The sequence below is a fragment of the Myotis nattereri genome (assembly GCF_964212035.1).
Source record: "Myotis nattereri genome assembly, chromosome: 2".
NCBI lineage: Eukaryota > Metazoa > Chordata > Mammalia > Chiroptera > Vespertilionidae > Myotis > Myotis nattereri.
In genome coordinates this window covers 195226336-195233128 of record NC_138076.1, presented here as the reverse complement: position 1 = coordinate 195233128, position 6793 = coordinate 195226336, and positions in this window count along the sequence as shown.

Here is a 6793-nt window from a genome sequence, read left to right as displayed (position 1 = left end):
GGAATAAGAGAAGAACAAAGTCGGGGTATGAACAAGGACTTATAGAAGCAGAAGCCCTCAGGTCTGCCTAGAGCAGTGATGGCGAACCTTTTGAGCTCGGCGTGTCAGCATTTTGAAAAACCCTAACTTAACTCTAGTGCCGTGTCACATACAGAAATTTCTTGCTATTTGCAACCATAATAAAACAAAGACTTCTATTTTTGATATTTATTTTATATATTTAAATGCCATTTAACAAAGAAAAATCAACCCCAAAAATGAGTTCGCGTGTCACCTCTGACACGCGTGTCATAGGTTCGCCATCTCTGGCCTAAAGCCTCTCAGAGTACATGAGCTTTGAGATGCATCTAGAAAAATAGGCATTTTCCAATGGGCAAGGTAGGAAAGGAGATTCCAGGGAGAAAGACAATAATTTGCATGGACTTTTGCGATCAGCCACTGAGCTTAGCTGTTTCAGATCATCAACCTCACAAAGCAGAGTGCCTGCCTCCTTCTGCTCATTTTCAACCCACATATCCCATTAGTTTCCAACTATGTGGTGGGATTTGAGGGTGGATTTCAGGAAGGACGCCTCTGATTTAAGTACATACTTTTAACATGACTTATAAGGCCCTTTACCATATTTACTGTCAACCTTCCCAGTATCAATCATTTGCTAGTCACTTTACACACACACACACACACACACACACACACACACACACTCCAGAAAGACTGAACTACCTGCTTCAAGGAGGTGGCATGTGGGGAAGCGCAGAACTTGGTTGGAAAGTTTGTAAGGAGGAATCTCCAAAAGGTCAGGGGCCTCTAAGGGGAGCTGGCTGAAGGTGGCAACCCCTGCCTTGACTTTTCCAAATAAGTCTGAGCCCCCAGGTGGTTTACTGGAATCTTTATGCTTAGTCTTCAGATGCATGTGTCTTCTCCAGGATGCTTACCTTACTGATCGTATCTAATAGTTAATTTTAGTTCAAGCTGCTGTTACAATAAATGCCTAAGGAGGCAGGTGAGCGGGGGCTGTTTGGTTTCTCAAGCCAAGCAGTCTCTTAGCCCTCTCTTTCACAGGAATGTGTGCCGGAGTAATCATTCGTAAGTTGCTCAGGGTCTGCCGGTCAGCCCTGGCAGTGACATGCTTTTTCTTGTATTTGGTCTTTAAAATTGTCCTCCCTTTTGCTTCTAACCAGCTCTCCTCAATTCTATACCAATCCCCACTCTATTAACATGCAGAGTTCATGAGTTATAATAACATTAAAGAATTATAAGCAGGGAAGCAACATGATTAATTACATTAGAAAGATCACTCTGGCTATAGTGAAGATAAATGGGTGTCAGGATAAGGATGGATGGATGGATGGATGGATGGATGGATGGATGGATGGACCTCAACTTCTTTGCTGCTATAGGTGACCCTTCATAAAACTTTTATTTCACTTGTAACCAAAAACCTCCATGGTCCTGAGGCTTAAAAACAATGTGGCATTCAAAGACTTCCATATCTGGCTCTTATATATCTCTGCTGCCTTATCTGTCCATCAGATAAGAACATTCAAGTTTGGTCAAACCTATGTCCAAACTGATCCTCACTCTGTGTCTTTGTTCAGGCAGTCATCCCTGCTTGGAATGCTCTCTCCACTTGTCTAAGTCTCATCCAGATAAAGTCTTACTCATACACTGAACCTTCCCTAACCACTTAAGGAAGTCCTCAAAATGTTCAGAAAATTTGCCTGTTATGTCTTTGTATTCCTAGTATAGGACTCTGGATGCAACAGAAGCTCAGCAAAAGTTTGGAGGTAATGATGCAGGGAATTGGAGACTCCTTTATTATAAGTGAATTTTGAACAGAGTGGTTTCCCCTCTGAACTGAACACAAACCTTCCCTAATTATAACAGCAGCTATAACAACCCTAACTACTAACATCCTGCATGTGCTGGGCACTGTTCTAAGAACTTTACGCATATCAACTCATTTAATCTTCAGGATAACCCTATCAGATAAGTAATATTGTTACCCTATTTTACTGATGAGGAAACTGAGGCATAGAGTAGTTAGACAACTTTCCTAAAGTCATCAGCTAGTAAGTGGCTTACTCACAGTCCACACTTTTAACCACTAGGCTTACCTGTGCTCAGGAAGAGGAACAACCAAGAATACAAACTTGATAAATCAGGACTTCCTGAGTAGGCATTCTTAACATCCCTCACTCCTTTAAAAGGGTCTTTTAATAAATAGTATTTACATTCAGTGCTCAGACCCAAAATGCTAAAAGTAAAGACCAAGAACAAGAAAAGAATAAGAAATTCATTTCAGGAAGCACTTTTCTCAATGATAAAATCCACAGATTGGAACTTGGATGAGTTGCCCAAATGAAACCTACTCATTGGCAGCCCATCCTACACAGTGTTTTGAAGTGTGGCTCATAAGATTAAAGTATAAATGATCCTACCACAATGTCTTCACCTGCTTCTCTAACTCATACTAGTCAGATATCACTTGCATTTTAAAAAATGAATATTAAGAAAAAGAAGCAACTGAATCTGTTAGCTAACTACTGTCACACCAGTTTACTATTCATTCATTCATTAAAAAAACCATTTAGTAAGTATTTATCACATTCCTTCCCTGCCTTGTCCTGGGTGCTGAAAACAGGAAGATCTCCAAGCCTACTTGGGAAGATAAGTGTGTAACTCTGTAACTTAAATACAGTAAAAAAACATGGATATGCCATGCCAAACTTATTTTTGTAGGCCTCTATGACAGAGACAACTACCTGCTTACCAAAATCCATGTTCTCTTCTTCTTCTTCCTGAACACACAGCTGGACCGTATTACCTAATCTCCATGGCCACGAGGCTGAATTCCAGCCAGAGGAATGTAAACTGAGTGATACGTGCTACTTCCAGGCCTGCTTCATATCATAGTAAAATTCCCGTGCATGTTCCTGCATGCTCCTACGTGGTCTTTTCCCCTTTTAGATCACTGGAATGGCAACTCTCAGGGCCACCTTTGAAGTCATAGTTGAAGTTGGCTAAAGATCCATTACTCTGGGTCCCTGAAAAGCTACATGGAAAAGAGCTGCCTCTCCAACTTGTTTACCCATTCAAGATGCTTACTTTAGAAAGAAGTGAACTATTATGTGTTTTACTCATTATGTATTTTTCAGTCTATTTGTTAGAGCAGCTAACTGAGCAATATCCTAACTAATATAGTACCTTTCACAATAAACATAGATAATACATAACTCCACCTACAAGTGCAATAGGTCAGCCAACTGAGGTACTACCCACGTCAAATACTCATATGTCAGAGCCTTGCTCAACAGAGCCTTTCCAAAACTTCTCCCAACCTCACAGATTTAACAAACTCTCATAGTTTTTGCACACTACAGGTGGGTAGAGATACTCAAAAGTAGGGACTGGATATCATCTTTGACCCTTACAGCAGCCTGGCACATAGTAGGTGCGCAGTGAAAGAGTGAATTATAAAATGAAATGCTGAAAGATGAGCAGAGAAGGATTTCTGGGCGAAGTCATCTCTTCTACATTTTGTGGTATAGAATTCTGGAGCTTTGATTGTGTTGAGTTTAAGTATTTTTGAGCAGTAACAAAGTTGTTTTTAAAGAAAAGTTTTGGCCTTGACTGCAGGCAGTCCCATAGTCAAACTCTCTCTCAAGACAAGAACCAAGATTGAGATCATAACTTCCTTTTGAAAATAAGTAAATAAAAGAATTTTTTTCTTTTCTAAATCATGAATATTACTTTTGACTCTAATAGTTCTGGCCCTTGTCAATGACCTACATCTGAAACCGTTTGCTAACAAAATATTTCTCGATGAAAAGCTTGTTGACAAGAACTTCTGCTTTCAGTAATAATAAAATAACTGGTACTTGGGTAAACATTCTTCCAAAAACAAATATAAAACAGGACAAATATATGAGTCAACCATTTTCAGGCATTGAACATCCATCACACAGGAAAGCAATCCCTGAGGAAAGAAAAACTCACCAGTGTAACCTCCTCAGAACAAGTTATTGACTGGAGTTCACGGAGCTGGAATCCAAATAAAGCAAGGAGGGCCCACTGAACCAAAGAAACAGAGATCAAGGTTTGAAGCAGCTAAAATGGCTAGAAATTATGGGGTTCAGTGCAAGAGGGAAGGAATCTGTGTGAAGGAAGGTCCCCAGATGCAGAGGGTAAGATAAGTGAGGCTTACTAGAGAGGCTGCTACACTGAGATCAGAAGAAAAATGCTAGAGGTCAAATAAGACTGGGAGATGTTGAAGTTCCATCCTAGCCAGAGTAGCAAGACCTCATTAACATACATGTCCCAACACTCCAGGCATCCAACTGAGACACCAGGACCTCATTTTAAGAAAAGAGCTAGAGAAAAGTTTCTTTTAGACTGTCTCTAAAAAAATCCTAAGGGCATGTCTTGAAAAAAATCAATAGGGGAGACAGAGTGGAGAGGGTGAATCTTACCAAGTTACAGAATCTTGGAATATAACTTGGAATTTCCATAAATATACCCTAACAAAGTAGTAACCAAACCAAAATAAAATCAGCCAGTAACTAAACTGCCAGCTAGAAAAAAAATAACTTTTGACTCTCCTGAGTGGAAGACAATGTTGTATCATGCACGATGTCCATTTGACCATCACCATTTACTACTTATGCAAAGAGACAAGAATAAGTGACCCATGAAAGAGACAAAGCAAGCAATAAAAATTGATATCAGCCCTCTGGCCTTTTTCACTTAGTCCAAAGGGACCAGGAGCCAATTTACCCTACCCCCATCCACATGGAAGATTCACAGCCAGGTTGCCCTCCCAGGAAAAGGCCGCTTGAAGCTGCTGGGTTGGACCTGTTCAGGTACACAGACAGAGCTGGTGCTGGCCCTGTCAAGGGGGCAGGAATCTTGTTCTCATCACTCCTTCCCAGTCCCACTGTTTATGTGTCTAAAATAAATAGGATTTGATCACACACACACACACAGATCTCAATGAAGCCCAAAAATGTTAAAGCAGCTACCATAAATATGTTCTAATAATAAAGATAAGTACATGCTTAATGAGTGTAAAGAAATAGAAACTACAATCATAAACAGAAACAAGTGTAACTGCTGACTTCAAAACTTACCACAAAGCCCCTGTGTTACAGACATAGGATAGCCATATAGACCAATCAATAGAACTGAGATTCCAGAAATAAGTCCTTGGATCTCAACAAGGGTAGCAAGAAGTGAAGAAAGAAATGGGAAATGGTACTGGGACAACTGGATATCCACATGCAAAAAGAATGAAGTTAGACCCTTTCCTCACACCATACACAAAAATTAACTTTTCCAAAATGGATTATAAACCTAAATGCAATAGCTAAAACTGTAAAATTATTAGAAGACAAGGAGTGAAGCTTCATAACCTTGGGTTGGGCAATGATTTCTTAGCTATAATACCAAAATCATAAATAATAATAAAAAACACAAATTAGCCTTTATCAAAATTAAAGACAAGGAGTAAAGCTTCATAACCTTGGGTTGGGCAATGATTTCTTAGCTATAATACCAAAATCATAAATAATAATAAAAAAAACATAAATTGGCCTTTATCAAAATTAAAAACTCAAAAGACACCATTAATAGAGCGAATAAAAAGAATAGGAGAAAATACTTCTAGGTCATATACCAGATAAGGGACTTGTATCCAGAATATATAAAGAAATTTTAGCCCAGCCGTTGTGGCTTATTGGTTGAGCGTCGAACTATGAACCAGGAGGTCATGGTTCGAATCCCAGTCAGGGCACATGCCCAGGTTGCAGGCTCGATCCCCAGTGGGGGATGTGCAGGAGACAGCTGATCAGTGATTCTCTCTCATTATTGATGTTTCTCTCTCTCTTTCCCCACTTCCTCTCTGAAATCAATAAAAAATATTTTTAAAAAAAGAAATTTTGTAACTCAACAGTAAAAAGGTAAATAACCTAATTTAAAGATGAGCAAAGGATCTGAGTAAACATTACTCCAAAGAAAATATGCATATGGCCAATAAGCATGTGAAAAAAATGTTCAGTCATTAGTCATTAGGAAAATGCAAAATAAAACCACAATGAGATACCCCTAGGATGGCAATAATTAAAAAGAGCAATAATGCCCTCGTCAGTGTTGCTCCGTGGTTAGAGAATCAGCCTTCACACCTAAGGTTCTAAGGTTTAATTTCTAGTCAAGGGCACGAACCTGGGTTGCAGGTTCCATCCCCAGCAATGTTAGGGTCACATGTGGGAGGCAACCAACCAATGGGTCTCTATCACATCTATGTTTCTCTCTCTCTCTCTCTCTCTCTCTCTCTCTCTCTCTCTCTTTCCCTCCCTCCCTCTCTCTCCCTCCCTTCCTCTCCCTTCTTTCCCTTTCGCTCTCTCTTTTTAAAAAATTAATGGAAAAAATATCCTCGGATAAGGATTTTTTTTAAAAGAGCAATAACAAGTGTCAGTAAAAATGTGGAGAAATTAGAATCCTCATATATTGCTAGTAGGAATGTAAAATGGTACAGAAATTTAGAAAATAGTCTGGCAGTTCCTGAAAAAGTTAAACACAGAGTTTCCATATGATCCATTCCATTCCATTCCTAAGTATATACCCAAGAGAAATAAAAACATATGTACACACAAAACCTTGTACTTGAATGGTATTTATAGTAGCAAAAAGTGAAAATTCAAATGATAAACAAGTGTGGTATATCCACACAAGGGAGTATTATTCAACTATAAAAAGAAATGAAGAACATATACATGTTATAATATGGCTAAACATT